Raw genomic sequence first — 9,191 nt, forward strand, 5'->3', positions numbered from 1 at the left:
TTGTTCAATGAAGCAGAACAGCTCTAAAGCACTGAGGGCAATCTACTTCCTCTTTCGCATGCTAAAAGCCTAACCCCGACTCCTACAGAATGGCAGCAAAATGCAGCCCCATCCCTAGTTCAATACATTCCTGTAAGCCGGTGCTCAGATTTTTGTCAAGGCCAAAATGTGAACAGATGATTTGCATCACAAGCACAAGCTGATTATGTGTATAATTAGCAGCAGTTTATGGCTATCACCAGCCACACTGGTCTTGTGCAGGGCCTGAATATCTGAATAGAACTAACCAAATTCAGTAGCATCATGTTAGTTGTGTAGTCTAGTTCCATGACAATCGAGAATATCATGATGTCTCAGAATCCATAGCGATGCTCAACAATCCGTGATACTCGCTGGTTATGAACATGCACTCCAGAAACGCCTCAACAAATGAGATGCAGGGGATTGTACTACTGAATATTGATCTCAAGAATATTGAGGTACAAAAATGTGAAGGACAGAATATGTAGTGACAAAAGATTTAAAGGTACGATACAAACAAAGGTATAGATTTACTATTCCTAACTCCATGTCTACATACCTTAAAGATACGCATACCCCGTACGTACAGGAGAAGTGTGGAGTGAGGTATAAAAAATCTAAAGTTACTTGTTAATATTTTTTTCAATGTTTTGTCCTTGGTGTTGTGTCCCATCACTATTCTGGATTTGATATTCAGTGTTCACACAATGCAGGGGTGTTAAACAGGCCCCTGCAGCCACTGTGGGGCAAGGGATATCAACTCTTCTGGGGGCCCAACTCAGCCCAGGCCCAAAAACGTCTGTGAGATAATCTAGACTCAGGGAGCCAACATCACAATCTGCAGAGGAGGGGCATCATGTTGCATTATGCCTCTGAACAGATGCTATGGTGTAGGCTGCAGTTTATCTTCTTTACCAGTATAAGGGGGTTGTCACAGGTCCCATCTCCTTATTACGGGTGAAAGCAGTGGCCACACTTTTGGTGTTTTTTCATCTTACTCAGTGTCTCTTCTTACAGGCCACAGGCAGAACTACTTTAATCAGCTAAAACCAAGAACAACATAACCCAAACTAGGCATGCAATATCCTGGGAACAATAGCATAGGCGATGAAGAAGATAAAGGAATTCAAGGGCAATGATGTATAAACGGGGTACGGCAGCCAGCAAAGTCTACAGCTGCCTCTACAGCAACTTATAATGGCAGGCTAAAGACATGGACAGGAGTAACAACCTCGCTTGTTAAGCAATCACACCAGAAGCATACATCTTCTGTTCAAGGAAATAAAGGGGTGACATACCCTGACATGACAGAAGGCAGGAATTTACTAGGGATGAACTTTACGAAGACTACCTGGTAAGTAGTTGAAAAACCCTCTCCTACAACTATTATTCATCTGCCACAAGAATTGTCATCTCCTGGACATGGATATGATAGTCAGACATGTTGAAGAAAGGTTCAATTTAGGTGAATCCTTAACTCCAGCAGAGTTAACTACTTTACTTAGGAGCATCCATGTTATCAAATTGTCTGGTGCACCTTTAACAGCACTTGTGACACGAGTTTTCTAAGAATTAGAGCATACCAATTATGACACAATCAATTAAATCAGAAGAAAGGCAGTGCGGTCTAATACTAAAGGGGTATTCAGGTGTGTGCTTGGTATCCAGACATGCCTTTCTAAGGTATGTGACAAAGTACATCATATCTAAGGGTTCTAGAGGCATAACCTCTATTGCAGAATGCTGGGGAGTGGTGAAGGGGTAATAGTGGATCATGAGTGTTGAGAACACATGTGAATTTTATCTTCTCAAACTTGAATTCAGGTGATTATTGATTCACAAACCCATGGGATTTCTCAAACTCAGATGACTCAAATTCTAATGTCTGTGTGCCTGGAAAGTTGCTGCTTGTTTTTTTTGAATGTGTGAAAATTCTACATGGTAGAGTGGCCCTTGTCAACCCAGCCCTGGAAGGCCTGATAGCCTTTTTTATACTTAAAAAAAAAATACTTTTAATAATTTACCGTCCTTTAACCTGCAGTACTTTCTCGGATCGTAACAGCCTGTGTGAACAGCATCAGTCTCTCTTCTATGTTTAATGGCAGAAGAAACACTTCACTGAGCCGTTGAGTATAGTAATCAGATTACAGAGTAGGTGCTTGCTTCACTCTGTTTACTATGTCTATGTCCTGGGGCTAAAGGTTGGGCAGCTTAAGATTCAAAAATCCTAGAAGGATGTAGCAGACAAAACAAGCAAATTGCTTTGAAATGTATTCAATACCAAAATAATTGTTTATGATGAAACCTAACATGGAACAAGACAGGTATTTATAAAATTTAGAAAGGAGAAAAAGGGACCAATCTTGACTGTTAGTTTCTCACAGAAATGAAGAGCTACAATCATTTTGGAAGAGCCATTGTCTTCGGTCCGATAATTCACTTCAGCCCTCATTAAGTAAAATTAAAGAAATAAAGTTATAGAAAACGTGCCAAAAAATTCACGAATTACTTGCAAGTAGCTGAAAATGTGATTTTACCTCTAGGGGTATATTTCAGTTACCTTCGGGTTTTTCTTTTTCTATGAACCACAACAGATACCACGGTATTTATCTGAGATAATACCTAGAGAACTAAATACTGTGTCTTAACTGGATAAACAGTTAACAAAACATCTTAGTGTTGGGCAAGTATTTGGTAAGTGAGATCATCATCTCATCAGTAAGCTTCATATTGCACACCTATAAGTGAGTTCTCTGATTTTGTATGAATAAGTGTGTAAAGCTGGATGCACTGAGTTAGTGCAGCCTTCAGTCTATATTTTAACATTTAGCTCTCTTGACCAAGATTTGCTGGAGCCTGTTACCTCACTTGGGGTCTAATTGCAGGTTCTATGGGTATACAGAGACGTTTTGATATATGGGCAACATGGGTAAACTACCCATTGCCCCCACATTCCAGTGGGCCAGTGGGAAAGTGGACTCTCTCCCTGCCTCTAAACTATTTCCCCATCTCAACCTTTAAGGTATTAGTCAATATTGTTGGCATGATGGGTTTTGAGTTAGCAGAAAATAGGCAATAAAATACCAAGTTGCTCCGTACTGGGCCCCTACAGTATGTGTTGCCCAGAGCCCCCAGGTCCTTGTGATGACATTAGGGTCATAAAATGCATCAGGGCATGTACAATGCACCTGATTATGTAGAATGTGCCAGAGTAGTCACGGTGTGCTAAGAAATGCTTGATTTGAGTATGTGAGTTATCACAGGTGGTGTGGGACATCCCTTCGTGACTTGGCAGTGTTTAAGATGCCTTTGTGCATAAAGTTTCTAGAGTGTGCATTTGCCTTCTGGAATACGATGTCATGGAATTTGTCAGATGCCCTGCTTCCTGTGAGGTGCCATTCGTGCACAGTATGTCCTGTGATGTGTGCACAGAATGGTCTGGTGTATATAAGATGCCTTGGTGGTATAAAATAATCTGTTTGTAAAACGATCTACCTTGTCTAATAATGAGAGCATTCAATGTATCGGTTTGTCTCTGGGGTGCATGATATGTTTTACGTGCGATATATAACACGCATGTGTGGTGCGCCTTGAAACATAGGGTGCTCTTACATTGCAATAAGTGGAATATTCCACGAGGCCCCTATGATGTCCAGGCTGTTGACCGTACAATGGGTATCTAATATCTTGAGATGTGTATGAGGCGCCGATTGGTGTGCAGTGTAATATGTCCTTGGTTGCGTATGATGCCCCAAGCTGCGCAATTTGTCATGGGCATGTAATGTAACTTGTAATGTTTATGATGCAATGGGCTATGTACAGTTAGTTTCATTTCTCCCTAACATGACACAGAATATTTGTGATATCCGGGATGTGTTCAGTGCGCTGGGTGTTTATGTTGGTCTGGGTGCTGTGCAAAGACGAAAGCATGGTAGTTCTCAGGCTTCCCTGTTTTATTTACCTTCCGTCTTTGTGAACTGCAAAGCCTGAAGATTAAAAATGTTTGCATCAAAGTGCCCTGCATTGCAATGACATTATCCCGGTTATCACGCTGCACTGTGAGCGCAAGTCTTTGGACCCACTGGCTTACATTGTTCTCTTAAACCGCAAATGGCATCGTCCTTGGCGCTAGAATTCCTAGTGCAGGACTTCCAGCAGTAAAAGAGGAGGAGCACGTGGTTCACTGGGCGGCCACAACTGAGATGTCATGCTGTCTCTCAGTGGTAGGAGCCTGATTGACATTGTTAAAAAACAATAGTCTCCAGCAGGATTTTTATTGGGATTTCTGGTTGCAGGGAACATACAATGGGTGACGGGAAGCTTAACTTTTGGCTCAAGTTAGACTATTTTACACTTTTTTGCAAAAGCCATTAATGTCTGACTTTCCTTCATTGGAGCAGTGAAGTAAAACACTTGCTCAATATCAGCATGTTCTGTTGGTATATAAGAGATCTTTAAGTGTGAATTATGCCCCAAGCAGAATGCAGTGCATTTGATAGGTAATTTGTCCTGGCTATGTAGTGTGTAGAATGTTCCAGTTTATTTTAGTGCCCTAGATTATATAATAGGTCTTTGCCATGTATGGAGTCCCAGGCTATGTAGAGAGTCCTGGGCTTGTATTGTAACCTAATGTGTACATATGTTATGTTGATTTGTGCAGCATACTGATTAGCTAAAAGGACATCCAGGCCCTTGGGCAAGTGTGTAGGTGTGTGGTCCCCAAGGTGTTTAGATGAAAAGCCAGGTCTTCAGCTTCTCTTCATAACTCAAGATGTGAGGAGGAGGCTCTTATGTGTACAGGGAGGCCGTTCCACGTCTTTGGTGTGAGGAAGGAAAAAGAGCGACCTCCAGTTTTGCTTTTGCGGATGCGGTGAGTCTGTGCGAGTGACAGTGAGGCAGAGCATAGCTATCTGGTGGGCTGGTAATAACTTTCCTGCATCTGATTCACACAGGTTTATAGTATGTTTTGAGTTTGCGATATGCTCTGATGTGTGTAAAGAGATGTGAGGTGTTTATGCAATGCTGGAGTGCTATGATGAACTGGTGTGTGAGTGCATATTTTTCGGAGGCCAAAGAGGCATAAGATGCATTGGGATGTATAAGATACCCAAAACAATGGACAGTGCCCCTTAGGGGTTCAGAATTAGTGTTGTATTTAAACTGCCAAAAGGTATGTGCGCGGTTTTGATGGTTTGAGGTGCCAATTGATACATGAAATCATTTGAAGACGTGAAGAATCTTTAAAGAACACTACATCATGATGCAGTGAGAGTCCACTTCACACTCTCAGAACTCAGCCAACCCTCCAACCACTTGTTGTCTGTGCCCGCGCCTTTGCTACTGTACAGCTCTGTACTGACATTCAGCTAGGTTCATACTACAAAAATGCCACATACACATACAGAATCTTGGAACATGCAGCACAACCAAGTTATATATTTCAGTCTACAAGCTAAAACTCAACTTTTGTAATAATACACAACAGTGTAGGCAACCAACAGTGCTTCCAAGTCACACACACAACTGTGACCCATGCTATGTAGAGTGCAGACACAACTTCACGCAACTGATCTACTTACAGGACTAAAAAGCGAGCTGAGCAGGATGCAAAATCCATTTGAGAAGAGTAAATTCACTCACAAATGAAGGGTCTCAGGAAAGGACACTGTTGCTCTTTAATTGCTAATTAGCACCAACCAGTCTAGTTCAGACGGCTCCATTTAGAAGAGTGTATTAAAGCACACTAGAGATGAACGCCAAGGCTGCCTCCAGGGAACATGAGCATGAATATAAAGCACAGCAGGAGAGAGAGGCTGCGTGCCTATTTTCAAGAAATTGGAATGTCTACATCCAGGGTGGAGGAGGTAGGTTTCATTGGCCAGGGCTGAATGTACCACACGTAGCCTTGCATTCTCTGGACATGGTCTGTGCAGAGGTGCCTACAAGGGCACGCATTTGTTTGCAATGTAAATAGGAGGGCGCGGCTGCTGCCCTGCTAAATGCAACTGTAGAAACATTTTGTTTTTACTTTTAGGGAGAGCCACAAGGAAGAACCGATAGTGAAGCGGCAGATTGGGGTGGGGCGGGGGAGCCCAAGGCTTGGGATGCCAGCGAAATGCCTGTGATCTCTAAACTGACTTAGGGGCCAGTCTCTGCCACTGTCTGGAGCCCGTGCACTACCCTCTTCCGAGCTGTGCTGTTTGCAGCTCACACATCCATGAGTTTATAAATGCACTGCAGGTAGCGCAATCTCTTGACATAAAACAGTCATAGACCTCTATAGCGCCAGTCCTCAGAGTTTGTGATACATACAGCCTAAGAGCAGTGCAATCCACCCGGCTCCTGCGCAGTCTCCTGCCTCGTGTTGCTTAAATAATACATGGGACGGGACTGGCTGATCTAAACACTGCCTGCACTGAGGGACGAATTGACACAACCGGATCCAACCCTGCAGGTCCCTGGGAGTGCTTGTGCGGAGATGCGCGTATCTGAGAATTAATGTCACATCGCAGATGAATAGCGCTACGGATCTCAGATGCGCGGCTGTCTGCAGCCTCCTCGCTCCCCTGTGCCCTGCCTGAAAGTTACAGAGCTGAAGCGAGCTCTCCGGCAGGGTAACGGGAGATGATGATGAGGGCAGGGGTGGGGTTGGGGCTGTGACTGCGCACTGCTCGGCTTCACAGAGAAGGCGAGGCCGTGTGCCTCAGAGGAGACAGAGTTGAGCTGGTGTGTCCGAGTTACTTTGGTGAAGGGGCAGTGTGCGCCTCTGGGAAGCCCAAGGCACTTCAGGAGTGAATTAGCATTTGGTAGGCATGGAACAGCACAATTGGAAGCAAACGCTGAAAGAGAGTTGTGGGTACATTTTTGCCGATTACAGCATTTATGGGGAAAAAAATCAATATCAAAGAGCTCATAAATTAAACTGAAAATCATTAATCACTGCTTTTGGTTATAGAATATCGAGTATTCAACATGTCAGTACCATTATTATGATAACAAACATATAGAAGAAGAACATAATGACAAGGTAATAAGTAGGTCTGAGAGAAATTGTAATTGTACCAGAGTAACCAGAGTAACCAGAGTAATTTCCGTAATTGCACATTACTCTTGTGATGCAAAATTACGCGCTTAAATCAGCTTGAGTAATTAAGAGTAACTTGGAGCAAAAATCCCACTGCAGGAGCACAGGTAACACGAACTAAGAGAGACTGAGAGGGTGCTGGCCCCTGGTGTTCACGTCCTGTAGTATTTAGTGCTATTTTCTTACCACCAAATGCTTACTTGGACTTAATTTGAACTGAAGGGTGCATTTTGCACTAAGAAGATCGCTTTAAAAACTGGATTACGCTTCTCACATAACTACGCACGATTAAGGGTTATTTTGAGGTAATTACAGTAGGGAGGGTTAGGCCAGTTACACCCACCCCTAGTAACAACATAGGTAAGTATAGACGTATTTGATTATATTTAACTCCACATATACCTACTGACTATCAATATCGTCAAGGCACGTTGATGTAGATTTAGGAATATCAAATCTGGATTTACTTATTTACATTCTTACTTTTTCTATACATGGTCAACCATATTTTTTCTACGATATTGTGGTAGCACATTAGTAAAACTTGATCTACTGACACACAATCATATAAACGCCTAAAGACTTTATTTGCTGACAGCAGCTGCCTTGAACTACTCTCGAATGGGAAGCAGTGTTTTATAAGGATTTATCATACGCATATCGGCACAACATCGGGATTATGCATTGCACGCCCCCAGAGGACGCTCAGCATAGAGACATGACCCCTGCACTGAAAGCAGCAGATAAAAGTCGTACCCAGAGCAGGTGCAGGGCTCGGACCACAGGCTCTCGAGTCCGGAACCGGCAGCACCTGAGAGCGAAAGAAACGTGGTCTGCAGGGACCTCTCAGTCAGTGCCTCACAGGACCCAAGCCTTTCCGCCCACACACACACCCCGCAGGCACCTGAAAGCACGCCCTGCCTGCCGTTCCTAGCCGACTCAGCCAGGTCACTCCAGACCCTCCCCCGTGGAGATCAGAGCTTTATTCGCAGGCTGTGCAGTGAGTGAGCAGCCCGTGGAGGCAGAGCGAGCCCACTGCAAGGCATCTCAGGGGGCTCCTGCACCGGCTTCTTCTCCCCAGATACCGGGAGCAGCCTCGGACCAGGCGCTGGCAGTGGAACCTTCGAGGCTGCTGTCCAGCACGCGCGGGAGGATCGGCTGCTGTTTGCGCTGCCCTGTCAGTGCATCGACAAGACGGCATCTGTAAACTGATGAAACCAGCCCCCTCCCGAAGCCCATGCATCGATACATAAAACTTGGCTGCTCACGCCCACCCCATTCTCTGTTCCCCGCCCCATGTTCTCCGTACCTGGGAAATTCCAGTTCAGCGCCAAAGTAGAGAACGCAGGAAATCCTTAGCCCTCTACAAGGAAAAGAGAAAAAAACGCCCTTTTCCTATCTCTCTCGTGTGACTAAAAAGACTCCGTAAACGCGGAGATGACAGGGGAAGACATCCCGGAGCAGGGTCCAAGGAATCACAAGGTGACACAGCGAAGAAATACAATCCTGGTGGAGGCGCCGCGCGCAGTCCAGAGCCTGAGAGGAATCACTGCCGCTGGATGCTGCCTGCCCTATTTCTGCTGTCTGGAATGGAGCCTCCTGACGTCACGGAACCATTCGCATATTCTGCCCAATAGCTGCCACCTGTGTGTTTGTTCAGGTACCAGACAAGGCTAGAGGTGATGTCCAGGCAAGCAAGTGTGAAGTCCCACCTCAGAAACTTCCACCACAGGAGACGAGGCTGCTGCTTGTCAGGTACTGCAATACTGAAGCTGCATCGTGAATCAGTGAAAACAGCAGCGGCAGCACACCTAGCTTTTGTTCAATCACCCACTGCACCAGTGCGGTGTTTACACAGCGTCTGTTTTCAGATGTGGAAAAAGTCAGATCCATACCTATCAGTGATTCGAGGTGCGTCGGTAACAGCGCTCCCCTCACACTTAATCCCCTTCTCCCATTACCCCCTCCTATCCACGGCACCGCTATTATTGACAGTTTTCAAGAAGGGGACCATTTCCCATGGGTTGGTTAATCAGATGTCAATAAAGGGACTTGGCTATTGCAAAGAGTTCAATACTTCAATATT

General features: G+C 44.7%; 1 protein-coding gene across 2 annotated transcripts in view; it reads right to left on the reverse strand.

Moving 5' to 3' along the window:
• FSTL4 (follistatin like 4) overlaps window positions 1-8,906 on the reverse strand; it is a 2,214,882-nt gene extending 2,205,976 nt beyond the window's left edge. Inside the window, exon 1 of one of the 2 annotated variants that reach the window (XM_069199198.1) lies at window positions 8,415-8,906. The gene's annotated coding sequence lies outside the window, so the exon portion shown is untranslated. The remainder of the gene's footprint in view (window positions 1-8,414) is intronic. The other variant, XM_069199197.1, reaches the window with a different exon arrangement.
• Between the last annotated feature and the right edge of the window lie 285 nt (window positions 8,907-9,191).

Source organism: Pleurodeles waltl, chromosome 7, assembly GCF_031143425.1.
Source record: "Pleurodeles waltl isolate 20211129_DDA chromosome 7, aPleWal1.hap1.20221129, whole genome shotgun sequence".
NCBI classification, from domain to species: domain Eukaryota; kingdom Metazoa; phylum Chordata; class Amphibia; order Caudata; family Salamandridae; genus Pleurodeles; species Pleurodeles waltl.